This window comes from Triticum urartu, chromosome 6A (genome assembly GCF_056163025.1).
Source record: "Triticum urartu cultivar PI428250 chromosome 6A, HENAU_Tu73, whole genome shotgun sequence".
In the NCBI taxonomy this organism is placed as follows: Eukaryota; Viridiplantae; Streptophyta; class Magnoliopsida; order Poales; family Poaceae; genus Triticum; species Triticum urartu.
Genome location: NC_141878.1, coordinates 289073503 through 289094057, shown reverse-complemented (window position 1 = coordinate 289094057; position 20555 = coordinate 289073503).

Below are 20555 nucleotides of genomic sequence, written 5' to 3'. Positions count from 1 at the left end.
TTTCGTTGTCGCAGTAGAGTGGCACTTGTTTCAGATGAATGCCATAGTCTTTGAGGGTTTGCTTCATCCACAGAAGCTGAGCGCAGCAAGATCCAGCAGCAATGTATTCAGATTCAGCAGTGGAGAGAGATACACAGTTCTGCTTCTTTGAAGACCAACATACAAGTGATCGTCCCAGAAAATGACATGTGCCTGATGTAGACTTGCGATCCACCTTGTCACCAGCATAATCAGCATCCGAGAATCCAACTAGATCAAACTCTGAGCCCTTTGGATACCATAATCCTAGAGTTGGGGCGTAAGCCAAATATTGAAGAATTCGCTTCACAGGTAAGTGATGCGATTCCTTTGGTGCCGCTTGGAATCGATCACACATGAAAACACTAAGCATAATATCTGGCCTAGATGCACATAGATAAAGTAAAGAACCAATCATGGAGCAGTATACCTTTTGATCGAACTCCTTACCATTGTCGTCGGGACCCAGATGATGTTTGGCTGGCATTGGCGTCGTGAAGCCTTTGCAGTCTTGCATACCAAACTTATTCAGGCAATCTTTGATATACTTCTCTTGAGATATAAAGATGCCATTGCATTGCTGACGTATTTGAAGACCAAGGAAGAACTTCAGCTCACCCATCATGGACATATGATATTGCTCTTGCATCATATATCCAAACTCTTCACTGTATTTCTGATTAGTGCAGCCGAAGATAATGTCATCCACATATATTTGGCACACAAACAGTTCACCATCATATGTCTTCGTGAAGAGATTGGGGTCGAGGGAACCAGATTTGAAGCCTTTGCTCTTCAGGAAGTCTTTGAGTGTGTCATACCAAGCCCGAGGGGCTTGTTTGAGGCCATACAGTGCCTTGTTGAGCTTGTATACCATGTCAGGATGTTTTGGATCTTCAAAGCCAGGTGGTTGTGTGACATACACTTCTTCTTCAATCTTGCCATTGAGAAAAACGCTCTTCAAATCCATTTGATACAGAAGTATGTTATGATGATTTGCATAGGCCAGCAGTATGCGTATGGCTTCAAGTCTAGCCACAGGAGCAAATGTTTCATCGAAGTCAATCCCTTCAACTTGAGTGTATCCTTGAGCAACGAGACGAGCTTTGTTTCTGACAACTTGACCATGCTCATCTTGCTTGTTGCGATATATCCATTTGGTGCCTATTATATTGTGCTTCCGAGGATCAGGATGCTTAACCAGTTCCCATACATTATTTAGCTCAAACTGTTGAAGCTCTTCTTGCATAGCTTGAATCCATTCAGGTTCCATGAAGGCTTCTTCAACTTTCTTGGGTTCTGTTATTGAGACGAATGCGAAGTGCCCACAGAAATTTGCTAGCTGAGTTGCCCTTGAACGAGTGAGTGGACCTGGTGCATTGATGCTATTGATTATTCTCTCAATCTGCACTTCATTTGCAACACGAGGATGTACAGGACGAAGATTTTGCTCTTGCTGATCATTGTCATTGTTAGAGGGATTGTCTTTAGGCTGAGCATTATCTTCAGGTTGATCAGGTGCGGAGATGATGAGTTCTTCTTCGGGTTGAGCTTCAGAAGGTATGATTTCTCCAGTTCCCATAAGTTTAATTGATTCACTGGATGGAACTTCATCTAGCACATTTGGCAGCTGCTCTCTTTGTGAGCCGTTAGTTTCATCGAACCACACATCCACTCTTTCAACCACTTTGTAATGAAAGAGATTGAAGACTCTGTAGGAGTGCGAAACCTTTCCATATCCAAGCATAAAACCCTCATGTGCTTTTGGTGCAAATTTTGATGTGTGATGTGGATCCTTGATCTAGCACTTGGCGCCAAATACTCTGAAGTAGCTGACATTTGGCTTCTTGCCAATAAGGAGCTCATAGGACGTCTTGTTCAGAAGCTTGTGAAGATAAACACGGTTGATGATATGGCATGCAGTGTCAATGGCTTCAGGCCAGAATTTTCTTGGAGTCTTGTATTCATCAACCATCGTTCGAGCCATCTCAATAAGTGTTCTGTTCTTGCGTTCGACGACGCCATTCTACTGTGGCGTGTACGGAGCTGAGAATTCATGTGTGATGCCCAAAGTATCAAGATATGTATCAAGGCCAGTGTTCTTGAATCCAGTGCCATTGTCACTTCTGATGTGCTTTGTCTTGGCGCCATAGTTGTTCATTGCTCGATTGGCGAAGCGTCTGAAGATATCCTGCACTTCAGTCTTGTAAAGGATTATATGCACCCAAGTATATCTTGAATAATCATCAACAATGACAAAGCCATAGAGACAAGCAGTAGTAGTAAGAGTTGAGTAATGAGTGGGACCGAAAAGATCCATGTGTAGCAGTTCAAAGGGTTGAGTCGTTGTCATGATTGTCTTCGAGGGATGCTTGGCCCTCGTCATTTTTCCTGCTTCACAGGCACCGCATAAGTGATCCTTCTTGAACTTGACGCCCTCGATGCCTATGACATGCTTCTTCCTTGCAAGGGTTTGGAGGTTCCTCATGCCAGCATGCCCTAGCCTTCGATGCTAGAGCCAGCATTCAGAAGCTTTTGCTAGAAGACACACTGCAAGTTGTGGTCCTACTGAGAAATCTACCACATACAAATCATCTTTTCGATACCCTTCAAACACTAGAGACTTGTCAGATTCCATTAGTACAAGGCAATGATATTTTCCAAACATCACAATCATGTTTAAATCGCAAAGCATTGAGACAGACATTAAGTTGAAACCAAGGGATTCAACAAGCATGACTTTATCCATGTGTTGATCCTTTGAGATTGCAACTCTACCTAGACCCAATACCTTGCTTTTACCAGTGTCAGCAAATGTGATGTGACTTTTGTCTGATGGACGTAAAGTTGAGTCCATGAGAAGGCTTCGCTTGCCAGTCATGTGATTTGTACACCCACTATCAATAATCCATTCTGAAGCAGCTGGTGTCATACCCTACAGTGCAGTTAGGGGGATAGGCTTCACGAAGAGAATTGTGAAGCAAAAACATTTGACGAACTAGTGGATTATTAAAGCTTAGGTCGAGATTAGGACTGATAGGGCAAGTTGCAAGCGATTTAGAAACAAAGTACATAGTAAGACCATTTGGGCATTTGATCTTGCGCCCTACAAGATGTGTAGGGTCCCCAGCAATAGTGTCAGACGATTTTGGTTTTCGGCTGGAGACCTTTCCCTGCAAAAGAGAATTAAGCTTTCTTAGCCACCCACATCTTCAGGGGTGGCTTCGAAGCAATGAGTCTAAGTGCGGCATCTGAGAACTTTGGCTTTGGAGCCCTAGCAAAAAGTCTTGCAGGTGGACCGTAGTACTCATAAGAATAAGCAGAATAGTTCTTGGTCTTATGAACATGGCGGTTTAAAGGACCGCGCTCATATTCATAGGCCTGAGTATGGCTTCCCTGCAAAACATTTGTGTTAGTTTGACTCCGGTCAGTCCTCTGTCTGTATGAAGCCTTTGGACCGTATGAAGCCTGTGGTCTGGGGTTTGCCTTCTTCACCTGTGGTGTTATGATGACATTCACAGGAAGATTCTCCAAACACCTTTTCGGCACCCAGATCTTCTTCATAGGCGGTCCATTCCTGCAGTTAGTACCAATGTACATGGCAAACACTTCACCATTCTGATTCTTAAACAGTTTATAGTTTGCATCAAAGGATTCATCAATAACAATGGGGTTAGCACAAGTGAAGCCAGATAGAGTGGATGGATCTGCTGAAGGTTCCTTTGCAGCAACCCATGTGGTTTTGGGGTACTGCTCAGGTTTCCAGTAAGAGCCATCAACATTCATTTTCCTTACGAACCCAACACCCTCTTTCCTAGGGTTACGGTTCAGGATCTGCCTTTTGAGGACATAACAAAGTGTCTGGTGCCCTTTGAGACTTTTGTACATCCCTGTTTCAAGCAGTGTCTTCAACCTAGCATTCTCATCAGCAATAGCAGTGGTGTCCTCAGCAGAGGGGTTAGTTTCCACATCAACGGTTGAAGATATTGCAACAGTAGCAGCAGTAGAGCATTCAGCAACAGAAGTAGCGTTATCACGCTCAATGCATTTAAGACATGGTGGTTCAAATCCTTCCTGAGCTGAACTGATCTGTTCGGCGCGAAGTGACTCATTTTCCTTTTGAAGATCTTCATGAGCCGATCTCAATTTCTCAAGATCTTGCTTCCTTTGAAGATAATCATAGGAAAGCCTTTCATGAGCTGTTGAGAGCGTTTCATGATGACTTTCAAGTTCCTCATACTTAGCGTGAAGATTTTTTATGTCTTCAATTAAGGACCGAGATCGAGTCATTTCAGCGTCTAACAGATCATCGCTTTTGTCTAATAGTTTTTGAATGTGTTCCATGGTTTTCTGTTGTTCAGTTGCAATTTTAGCAAGTGTTTTGTAGCTGGGTTTGGAACCACAATCAGAGTCATCGTCACTAGATGTTTGATAGTGAGTAGTGGGTCTGTTTACCTTGGCGCCACGTGCCAGGTGTGTGTTGAGTCTTTCAGACGGATCGAGTGTCTTGAAATCAGGACGTTCTTGAATCATCAGGGCTAGGGTGTCAAACGAACTGTCAAGTGATCTCAGGAGTGTCTTGACGACTTCATGCTTGGTGATCTCAGTAGCGCCGAGGGCTTGAAGCTCATTTGTGATGTCTGTGAGTCGATCAAACATGAGCTGGACATTCTCATTGTCATTTCTCTTGAAGCGGTTGAAGAGGTTGCGAAGGACACTGATTCTCTGATCTCTCTGGGTTGAGACGCCTTCGTTGACCTTGGAGAGCCAGTCCCAGACTAGCTTAGATGTTTCCAAAGCACTCACGCGGCCATACTGTCCTTTGGTCAGATGACCACAGATGATATTCTTGGCAGTAGAGTCCAGTTGAACAAACTTCTTGACATCAGCAACAGTGACACCTTCTCCAGCCTTGGGAACGCCGTTCTTGACGACATACCATAGGTCGACATCAGTGGCTTCAAGATGCATGCGCATCTTATTCTTCTAGTAGGGATATTCAGTTCCATCGAAGACGGGGCACGCAACGGAGACTTTGATTATCCCTGCAGTCGACATAGCTAAAACTCCAGGTGGTTAAACCAAATCACACAGAACAAGGGAGTACCTTGCTCTGATACCAATTGAAAGTGCTAGTGATCGACTAGAGGGGGGTGAATAGGCGATTTTTATGAAAGTCTTCAAAACATGGAAGTTTCGAAAACAAACGATAGAAATAAACCTATTACCATGCAGCGGAAGGTAGACTACACTAGGCAAACCATAGTCAAGTATTCAATGAAGTGAAAGAGCAATGATTAATAGCAGCTAGGCAGTAAGGATCAGGTAGGAAGATATTGTAAAGCCAATCAGAACAAGTAATCACTTAGTGAAGCCAAATGGTGATGCAATCGTACAATGACTTCACAAGGACCAACAGTAAGTAAAGGGAAGGCAAGGATGAAACCAGTGACTCGTTGAAGACAATGATTTGTTGGACCAGTTCCAGTTGCTGTGACAACTGTACATCTGGTTAGGGAGGCTGAGATTCAACTCAGAAGACCTCGTCTTCACCTTATTCCCCTTGAGCTAAGGACACCCAGTCCTTGCCCAATCACTCTGGTAAGTCTTCAAGGTAGACTTCCGAACCTTCACAGACTTCGTTCACCGGCGATCTACAATCACTCTTGGATGCTCAGAACGTGACGCCTAACCGGCTAGAGGATTCATAGTCCTCAAGTGTAATAAGTCTTTAGATCACACAGACAAGAAGACTTAAGTGATGCCTAACACTCTGGCTCTGGGTGGTTAGGGCTTTATCCTCTCAAGGAATTCTCTCTCAAAGGCTTCGAGGTGGGTTGCTCTCAAACGACAAAAGTCGTACTTTAACTCTAAGCAGCCAACCGTTTATGGTTGTAGGGGGTGGGCTATTTATAGCCACTAGGCAACCCGACCTGATTTGTCCGAAATGACCCTAGGTCACTAAGGAACTGACACGTGTTCCAACAGTTAGATTTCAAACACACACGACAACTTTACTTGGGCTACAAGCAAAGCTGACTTGTCCAACTCTGAACAAGATTCACTCTCATAGTATTCACTCGAAGACATAGGATTTTGGTTAAGCATCACTTCAGTCATTCTGACTGGTTTTCTTGGACCCCACTTAACAGTACGGTGGCTCCTATGACTCAACAAAGAAGAAAAAAAGAACTACGAAAGATCTAAGTCTTCGTGGTCCATAGTCTTCATGTGATGTCTTCTCTTGTCATAGTCTTCAATGTGAATGTCTTCACATACCACCTTTGACTCCAATGTCTTCATACATTTTTAGGGGTCATCTCTAGTAGGAAAACCGAATCAATGAGGGACTTCTACCTGTGTTATCCTGCAATTCTCACAAACACATTAGTCCCTCAACTAGGTTTGTCGTCAATTCTCCAAAACCAACTAGGGGTGGCACTAGATGCACTTACACTGCCATAGATAATCTCGAATGGGGCCTTGCCCGAACTCGCTTGGAAGCTATTGTTGTAGGAGAACTTGGCATATGGAAGACAATCTTCCCACTTTATAACGAAAGAAATGACATAAGCCCTGAGCATATCTTCAAGAATTTGATTGACCCTGTCGACTTGGCCACTGGTTTGAGGATGAAAGGCTGTGCTGAAGCGAATGTTGGTGCCCATGGCCTTCTGAAAAGAATTCCAGAACTTGGAGGTGAAGATGCTGCCACGATCTGAAGATATCAACTACGGAATGCCGTGCAGAGAGACAATCCTGGAGGTATATAGCTCTGCCAACTGAGCTGCAGTGATAGATTCTTTGATAGGAAGGAAATGAGCCACTTTAGTGAGCTTGTCGACGACAACAAAGATAGCATCATTGCCATGCTTGGACTTTGGAAATCCAGTCACGAAGTCCATCTCAATATGGTAAAACTTCCATTCTGGAATGGCAAGAGGTTGGAGGAGACCAGCTGGTCATTGGTGTTCTGCTTTCACTCTTCTGCAGACATCACATTCAGTCACGAACTGAGCAATCTCGCCCTTCATTCGAGTCCACCAATACGACTGCTTGAGGTCATGGTACATCTTTGTACTTCCAGGGTGAATAGAGAGGAGTGAATTGTGAGCCTCGTTCATAATGACTTTACGAAGGTCACCTTTAGGAACAATAATGCGGTCCTCGAAGAATAGAGTATCCTTGTCATCAAGACGATAGCACTTGTACTTAGATTGGCTCTTGGCAATGCCAATCTTCACCTTCTTCACCATAGCATCAAGAAGTTGAGCCTTGCGAATCTGATCTTCCAAAGTAGGAGAGACTTGGAGGTTGGCAAGGAATCCTTGAGGAACAACTTGGAGATTAAGTTTGCGGAAAGCTTCACAAAGCACTGGTTGGTAGGGCTTGAGAATCAAACTGTTGCAGTAAGACTTCCTGCTCAATGCGTCAGCAATGACATTGGCCTTGCCTGGAGTATATTCAATACTCGGATTATACTCTTGAATCATTTCGACCCAACAAGTATGCCTGAGGTTGAGGTTTGGCTGAGTGAAGATGTACTTGAGGCTCTTATGATCAGTTAAGATGTCCACTTTTCTTCCCAATAAGAGATATCTCCAAGTTAAAAGAGCATGCACAACTGCCGCCAACTCGAGGTCATGAGTGGGGTAGTTCTTTTCGTTGGGCTTCAACTGACGAGAGGTATAGTCCACAACTTTCTTCTCTTGCATCAACACTGCACCGAGACCTTGAAGGGAAGCATCACAGAAGACCTCGAACGGTTTGGATTCATCAGGAGGAGTAAGAACTGGAGCAGTGACTAACTTCTCTTTGAGGGTGTTGAAAGCGATGTCACATTCAGGCAACCAGCCATACTTCACATGCTTCTGGAGAAGGTTGTAAAGAAGCTTCGCGATCTTAGAGAAGTTCTCAACGAACCTTCGACAATAGCTTGCGAGCCCAAGGAAGCTGCAGAGTTGCTTCACATTCTAAGGCGGTTCCCAATTCACAATTGCAGACACCTTCTCAGGATTAACAGCTACGCGCTTGACGGAGATGATATGCCCAAGGTAGAGAACCTCATCGAGCCAAAACTCACACTTTGAAAACTTCGCGTAGAACTGATGTTCTCTGAGTTTATCCAGCACCATTCTCAAATGCTTGGCATGATCCTCCTTGTTCTTGGAAAAGACCAGAATGTCATCGAGGTAGACCAATACAAAGTCATTTGTGTAGGCATTGAAGATGAAGTTCATCATGCGAGAGAATGCTGGCGGAGCATTGACGAGGCCGAAAGACATGGCAGTGTATTCATATGAACCATAACTTGTTCTAAATGTTGTCTTGGGGATATCTTCTTCACGAATGCGAATCTGATGATAGCCCATACGGAGGTCAAGCTTGGAGAATACTTGAGCACCTTTGAGTTGTTCGAAATGCTCATTGATGTTGGGAAGTGGGTACTTGTTTTTTATGGTCTTCTTGTTCAATGGACGGTAGTCGACACAAAGTCGGTCCGTTCCATCCTTCTTCTTGACAATAAGAACACCACAACCCCATGGAGAAGAACTTGGTCGGATGAGACCCATACTCTCTTGAATATCGAGTTGCTTCTTCAGCTCCTTCAACTCTTCAGGTCCAAGCTTGTAAGGACGTTTGCAAACAGGTTCCGTACCAGGCTCAAGATCGATGACGAATTCAACTGGCTGGTGAGGAGGCATTCCTGGAAGCTCTTCTGGAAAGACGTCTTGATATTCACAAACGACTGGAATCTGAGAGATGGCATCCAGCTTGCCCTTCTCATTGAGAGAAAACAGTCGAATTGTATCATCACGAGCGGTAAAGACGATTACATCCTCAGACGAATGTGTCAAATGAATCTGCCTGGCAGCACAATCAAGCTGAGCCTTGTGCTTAGAAAGCCAACCCATTCCGAGAATAAGATCAATATCCGAGTCACCAAGAACATTAGGAGAAGACATGAACTTATAATCGCCCAACGTGATAGAAACATCCGGAACAAAAACTCGAGAAGACATTTGTCGGGCCGGAGAGACAATAGCCAAAGGTTTCGGCAAAACTTGAGTAACCAAATCATGCATAGCCACAAAAGGTCTTGAAATGAAACAATGCGATGCACCAGTGTCAAAAAGAACTTTTGCAGGAATATCGTTAACAGGAAGGTTACCCATAATCACATCTGACGAGTCCTCTGTCTGAGCTGCGTTCACCATGTTGACTTTTGCAAACTTGGGATTATGCTTGACCACTGCGGTGCTGGCACATCTCACAGGAGGAGGAGGAAGACGCCTCTGATTGAAGCATTTTTTGGCATAGTGACCCTTCTGCTGACACTTGTTGCACGTGACCTCAGAAAGCAGATGGTGATACAGAGCACTTGATCTTGGAGCTTGAGACGAAATCTTGTTCTGAAAGCCTGGGTTGTGTGGGTGGGAAGATCCATTGCCACCTTTGCTCTTCTGCTGATAAGGCTGACGGAACGGGGGAGGAGGAGGCAACCAATACTTTTGCTGCTTAGTTACCACCTGAGTTGAGGAAGAAGGAGTTGCATCTCTGACTCGCTTCTTGGAAGCATCGCACTTGAGTTGAGCAGTCTCTTGTTTCAGTGCCATGTTGTAAAACTCATCGTACTTCTTCGGCTCGAAAAGCACGAGAGCTAGTTGGAGATCTTCTCTGAGGCCACCTCTGAACTGATAAACCATGCTCTCGGAGTTGGAATAAACGCTTTGATAGTGTGATCAAAGCATTTGGTGTTATACAGACTTTTGGAGAAGCCTGTATTTAAAAGAAAGTGAGTGGGAGCTCTATAGCATTTCTGATATTATATGTAGATGACATATTACTAATTGGAAATGATATAGAATTTCTGGATAGCATAAAGGGATACTTGAATAAGAGTTTTTCAATGAAAGACCTCGGTGAAGCTGCTTACATATTAGGTATTAAGATCTATAGAGATAGATCAAGACGCTTAATTGGACTTTCACAAAGCACATACCTTGACAAAGTTTTGAAGAAGTTCAAAATGGATCAAGCAAAGAAAGGGTTCTTGCCTGTGTTACAAGGTGCAAAATTGAGTAAGACTCAAAGCCCGACCACGGCAGAAGATAGAAAGAGAATGAATGTAATTCCCTATGCCTTGGTCATAGGTTCTATAAAGTATGCCATGCTGTGTACCAGATCTATTGTATACCCTACCACTGAGTTTGGCAAGGGAGTACAATAATGATCTAGGAGTAGATCACTGGACAGCGGTCAAAATTATCCTTAGTGGAATAAGGATATGTTTCTCGATTATGGAAGTGAAAAAAAAGGTTTGTCGTAAAGGGTTACGTCGATGCAAGTTTTGACACTAATCTAGATGAATCTAAATCTCAATCTAGATACATATTGAAAGTGGGAGCAATTAGCTAGAGTAGCTCCGTGCAGAGCATTGTTGACATAAATATTTGCAAAATACTTACGGATCTGAATGTGACAGACCCGTTGACTAAAATTATCTCACAAGCAAAACATGATCACACCTTAGTACTCTTTGGGTGTTAATCAGATAGCGATGTGAACTATATTACTGACTATAGTAAACCCTTTGGGTGTTGGTCACATATCGATGTGGACTATGGGTGTTAATCACATGGTGATGAGAACTATTGCTATTAAATCACATGGTGATGTGAACTAGATTATTGACTCTAGTGCAAGTGGGAGACTGAAGGAAATATTCCCTAGAGGCAATAATAAAGTTATTATTTATTTCCTTATATCATGATAAATGTTTATTATTCATGCTAGAATTGTATTAACCGAAAACATAATACATGTGTGAATACATAGACAAACAGAGTGTCACTAGTATGCCTCTACTTGACTAGCTCGTTAATCAAAGATGGTTATGTTTCCTAACCATGGACAAAGAGTTGTTATTTGATTAACGGGATCACATCATTAGTTGAATGATCTGACTGACATGACCCATTCCATTAGCTTAGCACCCGATCGTTTAGTATGTTGCTATTGCTTTCTTCATGACTTATACATGTTCCTATGACTATGAGATTATGCAACTCCCGTTTGCCGGAGGAACACTTTGTGTGCTACCAAACGTCACAACGTAACTGGGTGATTATAAAGGAGCTCTACAGGTGTCTCCAAAGGTAAATGTTGGGTTGGCGTATTTCGAGATTAGGATTTGTCACTCCGATTGTCGGAGAGGTATCTCTGGGCCCTCTCAGTAATGCACATCACTTAAGCCTTCCAAGCATTGCAACTAATGAGTTAGTTGCGAGATGATGTATTACGGAACGAGTAAAGAGACTTGCCGGTAACGAGATTGAACTAGGTGTTGAGATACCGACGATCGAATCTCGGGCAAGTAACATACCGATGACAAAGGGAACAACGTATGTTGTTATGCGGTCTGACCGATAAAGATATTCGTAGAATATGTAGGAGCCAATATGGGCATCCAGGTCCCGCTATTGGTTATTGACCGGAGACGTGTCTCGGTCATGTCTACATTGTTCTTGAACCGTAGGGTCCGCACGCTTAAGGTTTCGATGACAGTTATATTATGAGTTTATGAGTTTTGATGTGTCGAAGGAGTTCGGAGTCCCGGATGAGATCGGGGACATGACGAGGAGTCTCGAAATGGTCGAGACGTAAAGATCGATATATTGGACGACTATATTCGGACTTCGGAAAGGTTTCGAGTGATTCGGGTATTTTTCGGAGTACCGGAGAGTTACGGGAATTCGCTGGGAGAAGTATTGGGCCTTATTGGGCCATACGAGAAAGAGAGAGGGGCTGCCTAGGGCAGGCCGCGCGCCCCCCAAGGCCTAGTCCGAATTGGACTAGGGGGAGGGGCTGCACCCCTTCCTTTTTTCCTACTCCTACTACATGGAAGGACTCCTAGTTGGACTAGGAAAGGGGGAATCCTACTCCCGGTGGGAGTAGGACTCCCCTAGGGCGCGCCATAGAGAGGGTCGGCCCTCCCCTCCTCCACTCCTTTATATACGGGGGCAGGGGGCACCCCATAGACACACAAGTTAATCTTCGTGATCGTTCCTTAGCCGTGTGCGGTGCCCCCCTCCACCATATTCCACCTCGGTCATATTGTAGCGGTGCTTAGGCGAAGCCCTGCGACGGTAGAACATCAAAAATCGTCACCACGCCGTCGTGCTGATAGAACTCCTCCTTGAGGCTTTGCTGGATTGGAGCCCGGGGATCGTCATCGAGCTGAACGTGTGCCAAGAACTCGGAGGTGCCGGAGTAACGGTGCTTGGATCGGTCGGATCATGAAGACGTATGACTACATCAACCGCGTTGTCACAACGCTTTCGCTGTCGGTCTACAAGGGTACGTAGATCACACTCTCCCCTCTCATTGCTATGCATCACCATGATCTTGCGTGAGCGTAGGAAATTTTTTGAAATTACTACGTTCCCCAACAGTGGCATCCGAGCCTAGGTTTTATGTGTTGATGTTATATGCACGAGTAGAACACAAGTGAGTTGTGGGCGATATAAGTCATACTGCTTACCAGCATGTCATACTTTGGTTCGGCGGTATTGTTGGATGAAGCGGCCCGGACCGACATTACGCGTACGCTTACGCGAGACTGGTTCTACCGACGTGCTTTGCACACAGGTGGCTGGCGGGTGTCACTTTCTCCAACTTTAGTTGAACCGAGTGTGGCTACGCCCGGTCCTTGCGAAGGTTAAAACAGCACCAACTTGACAAACTATCATTGTGGTTTTGATGCGTAGGTAAGAACGGTTCTTGCTAAAGCCGTAGCAGCCACGTAAAACTTGCAACAACAAAGTAGAGGACGTCTAACTTGTTTTTGCAGGGCATGTTGTGATGTGATATGGTCAAGACGTGATGAGATATAAGTTGTTGTATGAGATGATCATGTTTTGTTGAAGTTATCAGCAACTGGCAAAATCCTTATGGTTGTCTCTCTATTGCATAAGATGCAAGCGTCCAATAATTGCTTTACTTTATCGCTATGCGATAGCAATAGTTGCAAGAGCAATTGTTGGCGAGACGACCACGTGACGACACATTGATATAGATCAAGATGATGGAGATCATGGTGTCATGCCGGTGACGATATAGATCATGACAGTACTTTGGAGATGGAGATCAAAGAAGCAAGATGATGATGGCCATATCATGTCACATATTTTGATTGCATATGATGTTTATCTTTTATACATCTTATTTTTGCTTAGTTTGACGGTAGCATTTTAAGATGATCTCTCACTAATTATCAAGAAGTGTTCTCCCTGAGTATGCACCGTTGCGGAAGTTCTTTGTGCTGAGACACCACGTGATGATCGGGTGTGATAGGCTCTACGTTCAAATACAACGGGTGCAAAACAGTTGCACACACGGAATACTCAGGTTATACTTGACGAGCCAAGCATATATAGATATGGCCTCGGAACACGGAGACCGAAAGGTCGAGCGTGAATCATATAGTAGATATGATCAACATAGTGATGTTCACCAATGAAACTGCTCCATCTCACGTGATGATCAGACATGGTTTAGTTGGTTTGGATCACGTGATCACTTAGAGGATTAGAGGGATGTCTATCTAAGTGGGAGTTCTTAAGTAATATGATTAATTGAACTTAAATTTATCATGAACTTAGTCCTGGTAGTATTTTGCAAATTATGTTGTAGATCAATAGCTCGCGTTGTTGCTTCCCTGTGTGTATTTTGATATGTTCCTAGAGAAAATTGTGTTGAAAGATGTTAGTAGCAATGATGCGGATTGGATCCGTGATCTGAGGTTTATCCTCATTGCTGCACAGAAGAATTATGTCCTTGATGCACCGCTAGGTGACTGACCTATTGCAGGAGCAGATGCAGACGTTATGAACGTTTGGCTAGCTCAATATGATGACTACTTGATAGTTTAGTGCACCATGCTTAATGGCTTAGAATCGGGACTTCAAAGACGTTTTGAACGTCATGGAGCATATGAGATGTTCCAGGAGTTGAAGTTAATATTTCAAGCAAATACCCGAGTTAAGAGATATGAAGTCTACAACATGTTCTATAGCTAAAAGATGGAGGAGAATCGCTCAACTAGTGAGCATGTGCCCAGATTGTCTGAGTACAACAATCGCTTGAATCAAGTGGGAGTTAATCTTCCAGATAAGATAGTGATTGACAGAATTCTCTAGTCACCATCACCAAGTTAGTAGAACTTTGTGATGAACTATGATATGCAAGGGATAACGGAAACGATTCCCAAGCTCTTCGTAATGCGGAAATTGACGAAGGTAGAAATCGAGAAAAACATCAAGTGTTGATGGTAGACAAGACCACTAGTTTCAAGAAAAGGGCAGAGGGAAGAAGGGGAACTTCAAGAAGAACAGCAAGCAAGTTGCTGCTCAAGTGAAGAAGCCCAAGTCTGGTCCTAAGCCTGAGACTAAGTGTTTCTACTGCAAAGGGACTGGTCACTGGAAGCGGAACTACCCCAAGTGATTGGCAGACAAGAAGGATGGCAAAGTGAACATAAGTATATTTGATATACATGTTATTGATGTGTACTTTACTAGTGTTTATAGCAACCCCTCAGTATTTGATACTAGTTTAGTTGCTAAGATTAGTAACTCGAAACGGGAGTTGCAGAATAAACAGAGACTAGTTAAGGGTGAAGTGACGATGTGTGTTGGAAGTAGTTCCAAGATTGATATGATCATCATCGCACACTCCCCTATACTTTCAGGATTAGTGTTGAACCTAAATAAGTGTTATTTGGTTTTTACGTTGAGCATGAATATGATTTGGTCATGTTTATTGCAATACGGTTATTCATTAAAGTCAGAGAATAATTGTTGTTCTGTTTACATGAATAAAACCTTCGATGGTCATACACCCAATGAAACAAGTTCATTGGATCTCGATCGTAGTGATACACATATTCATAATATTGAAACCAAAAGATGCGAAGTTAATAATGATAGTGCAACTTAGTTGTGGCACTGCCGTTTAGGTCATATTGGTGTAAAGCGCATGAAGAAACTCCATGCTGATGGGATTTTGAAATCACTTGATTATGAATCACTTGGTGCTTGCGAACCATGCCTTATGGGCAAGATGACTAAAGACTCCGTTCTCCGGAACAATGGAGCGAGTAACTGACTTATTGGAAATAATACATACTGATGTATGCGATCCGATGAGTGTTGAAGCTCGCGGCGGGTATCGTTATTTTTTGACCGTCACATATGATTTGAGCAGATATGGGTATATCTGCTTGATGAAACATAAGTCTGAAACATTTGAAAAGTTCAAAGAATTTCAGAGTGAAGTGGAAAATCATCATGACAAGAAAATAAAAGTTTCTACGATATGATCGCAGAGGTAAAATATTTGAGTTACGAGTTTGGTCTTCAATTAAAACAATGTGGAATAGTTTCACAAACTCATGCCACATGGAACACCACAGCATAATGGTGTGTCCAAACGTCATAACCGTACTTTATTGGATATAGTGCAATCTATGATGTCTCTTACCGATCTACCACTATCGTTTTGGGGTTATGCATTAGAGACAGCTGCATTCACATTAAATAGGGCACCATCTAAATCCGTTGAGACGACACCATATGAACTATGGTTTGGCAAGAAACCTAAGCTGTCATTTCTTAAAGTTTGGGACTGCGATGCTTATGTGAAAAAGCTTCAACATGATAAGCTCGAACCCAAATCGGAGAAGTAAATCTTCATAGGATATCCAAAGAAAACTATTGGATACACCTTCTATCACAGATCCGAAGGCAAGACTTTTGTTGCTAAATTCGGAAACTTTCTGGAGAAGGAGTTTCTCTCGAAAGAAGTGAGTGGGAGGAAATTAGAACTTGACGAGGTAACTGTACCTGCTCCCTTATTGGAAAGTAGTGCATCACAGAAAACTGTTTTAGTGACACCTACACCAGTTAGTGAGGAAGCTAATGATAATGATCATGAAACTTCAGAACAAGATACTACTGAACCTCGTAGATCAACCAGAGTGAGATCCGCGCCAGAGTGGTACGGTAATCCTATTCTGGAAGTCATGCTACTAGATCATGATGAACCTACGAACTATGAAGAAGCGATGGTGAGTCCAGATTCCGCAAAATGGCTTGAAGCCATGAAATCTGAGATGGGATCCATGTATGAGAACAAAGTATGGACTTTGGTTGACTTGCCCGATGATCGGCAAGCAATTGAGAATAAATGGATCTTCAAGAAGAAGACTAACGCTGACGGTAATATTACTGTCTACAAAGCTCGACTTGTCGCAAAAGGGTTTCGGCAAGTTCAAGGGATTGACTACGATGAGACCTTCTCACCCGTAGCGATGCTTAAGTCTGTCCGAATCATGTTAGCAATTGCCGCATTTTATGATTATGAAATTTGGCAGATGGATGTCAAAACTGCATTCCTGAATGGATTTCTGGAAGAAGAGTTGTATATGATGCAACCAGAAGGTTTTGTCGATCCAAAGGGAGCTAACAAAGTGTGCACGCTCCAGCGATCCATTTATGGACTGGTGCAAGCCTCTCGGAGTTGGAATAAACGCTTTGATAGTGTGATCAAAGCATTTGGTTTTATACAGACTTTTGGAGAAGCCTGTATTTACAAGAAAGTGAGTGGGAGCTCTATAGCATTTCTGATATTATATGTAGATGACATATTACTAATTGGAAATGATATAGAATTTCTGGATAGCATAAAGGGATACTTGAGTAAGAGTTTTTCAATGAAAGACCTCGGTGAAGCTGCTTACATATTAGGCATTAAGATCTATAGAGATAGATCAAGACGCTTAATTGGACTTTCACAAAGCACATACCTTGACAAAGTTTTGAAGAAGTTCAAAATGGATCAAGCAAAGAAAGGGTTCTTGCCTGTGTTACAAGGTGCGAAATTGAGTAAGACTCAAAGCCCGACCACGGCAGAAGATAGAAAGAGAATGAATGTCATTCCCTATGCCTTGGTCATAGGTTCTATAAAGGATGCCATGCTATGTACCAGATCTATTGTATACCCTACCACTGAGTTTGGCAAGGGAGTACAATAGTGATCTAGGAGTAGATCACTGGACAGCGGTCAAAATTATCCTTAGTGGAATAAGGATATGTTTCTCGATTATGGAAGTGAAAAAAAAGGTTCATCGTAAAGGGTTACGCCGATGCAAGTTTTGACACTAATCTAGATGAATCTAAATCTCAATCTAGATACATATTGAAAGTGGGAGCAATTAGCTAGAGTAGCTCCGTGCAGAGCATTTTTGACATAAATATTTGCAAAATACTTACGGATCTGAATGTGACAAACCCGTTGACTAAAATTATCTCACAAGAAAAACATGATCACACCTTAGTACTCTTTGGGTGTTAATCACATAGCAATGTGAACTATATTACTGACTATAGTAAACCCTTTGGGTGTTGGTCACATATCGATGTGGACTATGGGTGTTAATCACATGGTGATGAGAACTATTGCCATTAAATCACATGGTGATGTGAACTAGATTATTGACTCTAGTGCAAGTGGGAGACAGAAGGAAATATGCCCTAGAGGCAATAATAAAGTTATTATTTATTTCCTTATATCATGATAAATGTTTATTATTCATGCTAGAATTGTATTAACCGGAAACATAATACATGTGTGAATACAGAGACAAACAGAGTGTCACTAGTATGCCTCTACTTGACTAGTTCGTTAATCAAAGATGGTTATGTTTCCTAACCATGGACAAAGAGTTGTTATTTGATTAACGGGATCACATCATTAGTTGAATGATCTGATTGACATGACCCATTCCATTAGCTTAGCACCCGATCGTTTGGTATGTTGCTATTGCTTTCTTCATGACTTATACATGTTCCTATGACTATGAGATTATGCAACTCCCGTTTGCCGGAGGAATACTTTGTGTGCTACCAAACATCTCAACATAACTGGGTGATTATAAAGGAGCTCTACAGGTGTCTCCAAAGGTAAATGTTGGGTTGGCGTATTTCGAGATTAGGATTTGTCACTCCGATTGTCGGATTGGTATCTCTGGGCCCTCTCGGTAATGCACATCACTTAAGCCTTGCAAGCATTGCAACTAATGAGTTAGTTGCGAGATGATGTATTATGGAACGAGTAAAGAGACTAGTCGGTAACGAGATTGAACTAGGTATTGAGATACCGACGATCGAATCTCGGGCAAGTAACAAACCGATGACAAAGGGAACAATGTATGTTGTTATGCGGTCTGACCAATAAAGATCTTCATAGAATATGTAGGAGCCAATATGGGCATCGAGGTCCCGCTATTGGTTATTGACCGGAGACGTGTCTCGGTCATGTCTACATTGTTCTCGAACCGTAGGGTCCGCACGCTTAAGGTTTCGATGACAGTTATATTATGAGTTTATGAGTTTTTATGTACCGAAGGAGTTCGGAGTCCCGGATGAGATCGGGGACATGACGAGGAGTCTCGAAATGGTCGAGACGTAAAGATCGATATATTGGACGACTATATTCGGACTTCGGAAAGGTTCCGAGTGATTCGGGTATTTTTCGGAGTACCGGAGAGTTACGGGAATTCGCCGGGAGAAGTATTGGGCCTTATTGGGCCATACGGGAAAGAGAGATGGGCTTCCTAGGGCAGGCCGCGCGCCCCCCCAAGGCCTAGTCCGAATTGGACTAGGGGGAGGGGCTGCACCCCTTCCTTGTTTCCTACTCCTACTACATGGAAGGACTCCTAGTTGGACTAGGAAAGGGGGAATCCTACTCCCGGTGGGAGTAGGACTCCCCTAGGGCGCGCCATAGAGAGGGCCGGCCCTCCCCTCCTCCACTCCTTTATATACGGGGGCAGGGGGCACCCCATAGACACACAAGTTGATCTTCGTGATCGTTTCTTAGCCGTGTGCGGTGCCCCCCTCCACCATATTCCACCTCGGTCATATTGTAGCGGTGCTTAGGCGAAGCCCTGCGACGGTAGAACATCAAAATCGTCACCACGCCGTCGTGCTGACGGAACTCCTCCCCGACGCTTTGCTGGATCGGAGCCCGGCGATCTTCATCGAGCTGAACGTGTGCCAAGAACTCGAAGGTGCCGGAGTAACGGTGCTTGGATCGGTCGGATCATGAAGACGTACGACTACATCAACCGCGTTGTCACAACGCTTCCGCTGTCGGTCTACAAGGGTACGTAGATCACACTCTCCGCTCTCATTGCTATGCATCACCATGATCTTGCGTGAGCGTAGGAATTTTTTTGAAATTACTACGTTCCCCAACACTTTCAACAACACTCTGAGGAATGTGGTGAGCTTTGAAGTCTTGACGGAATTCATCCCAGGTAATCACATGACCTCCTCTGGAATCTTTGTATTGGTGATACCACTCTGCAGCTTGGTCTTTGAGTTGGAACGAGGCAAACTTGACAAAGTCCTCAGGCCTGACGTTACTGCACTCGAAATGCTTGCAGATATCCATGAGCCAATCATCAGCGTCTGTTGCCTCAACACAGTTGCTGAAGGTCTTTGGCTGGTTTGCGAGGAACTGGTTGAGTGTAGCAAACTGATTCTGATTGTTGCCATGGCCTTGATTTTCTTGGGTGTGTTCTTGCAAGATTTGCATAAGCATCTACATGTTTGCATTGGTAGCGGCCATCATAGCTTGCCATGCATCCAGAGGTGGAGGTGGTGGCGGTGGCGGATCTTGATTCTGACCCTTAGCAGGAGCCATCCTGAAGAGGGTGACATTCGTTAGCATCTTGAAAGACATATATTCAAGCTGAATCAAAAGGATCAAAATTGCAACGTATAGCCTCAACATTCGAACAACAATGAATGAATGCATTCCAAAATAAATGGTCACACTTGCATAAATTGAGAAGCCACTTACATAGAGGTAGAAGAATAAACAACAAGGTGCGGACGAGAACAAATACTTGGTGAGGATTACCCAATCACAAACCAAATATTTGCGGAAGAAATTCTAGAGCTATATGAATTCCCACCCATGAAACTCCCGAACCTTTCTGATTATGCAATCAGGTGTTGGGGATACAGGGGAAGCATAATATCTCACCCAAAGCTAGCAAATCCTACATCCAGCTGTATCCATCCTTCAACACATAACCAAGAAACCTTTGGAAATCATTTACCTCAACCTTCGAAAAGCATCCGTTATACGAGTTATGGCGATACTCCCAAACTCCCGGCCCAGTACTGGGTGGCGTCGAGATTATCTCACCAACAACTGCATAAAAGAGATTTTCGATGTCGGCGAAACTCAGCTATTCCAGAACTGCAACGATAAAATTGTGACGACAACACCTCGGAGCTCAACTCCCCGGGACACTGCCACAACCCCTAAATGTCAGGAGGCACCAAGAACAATGTTCTTGTCACAAAACCATCGGATCAATTCCAAGATACCCGCGTGATCCTAAATTTTCTTAGTGAAATTTGAGAAGAGAAGAGTCAAAACTCTACGTCAGGATGCCTCACCAGAGG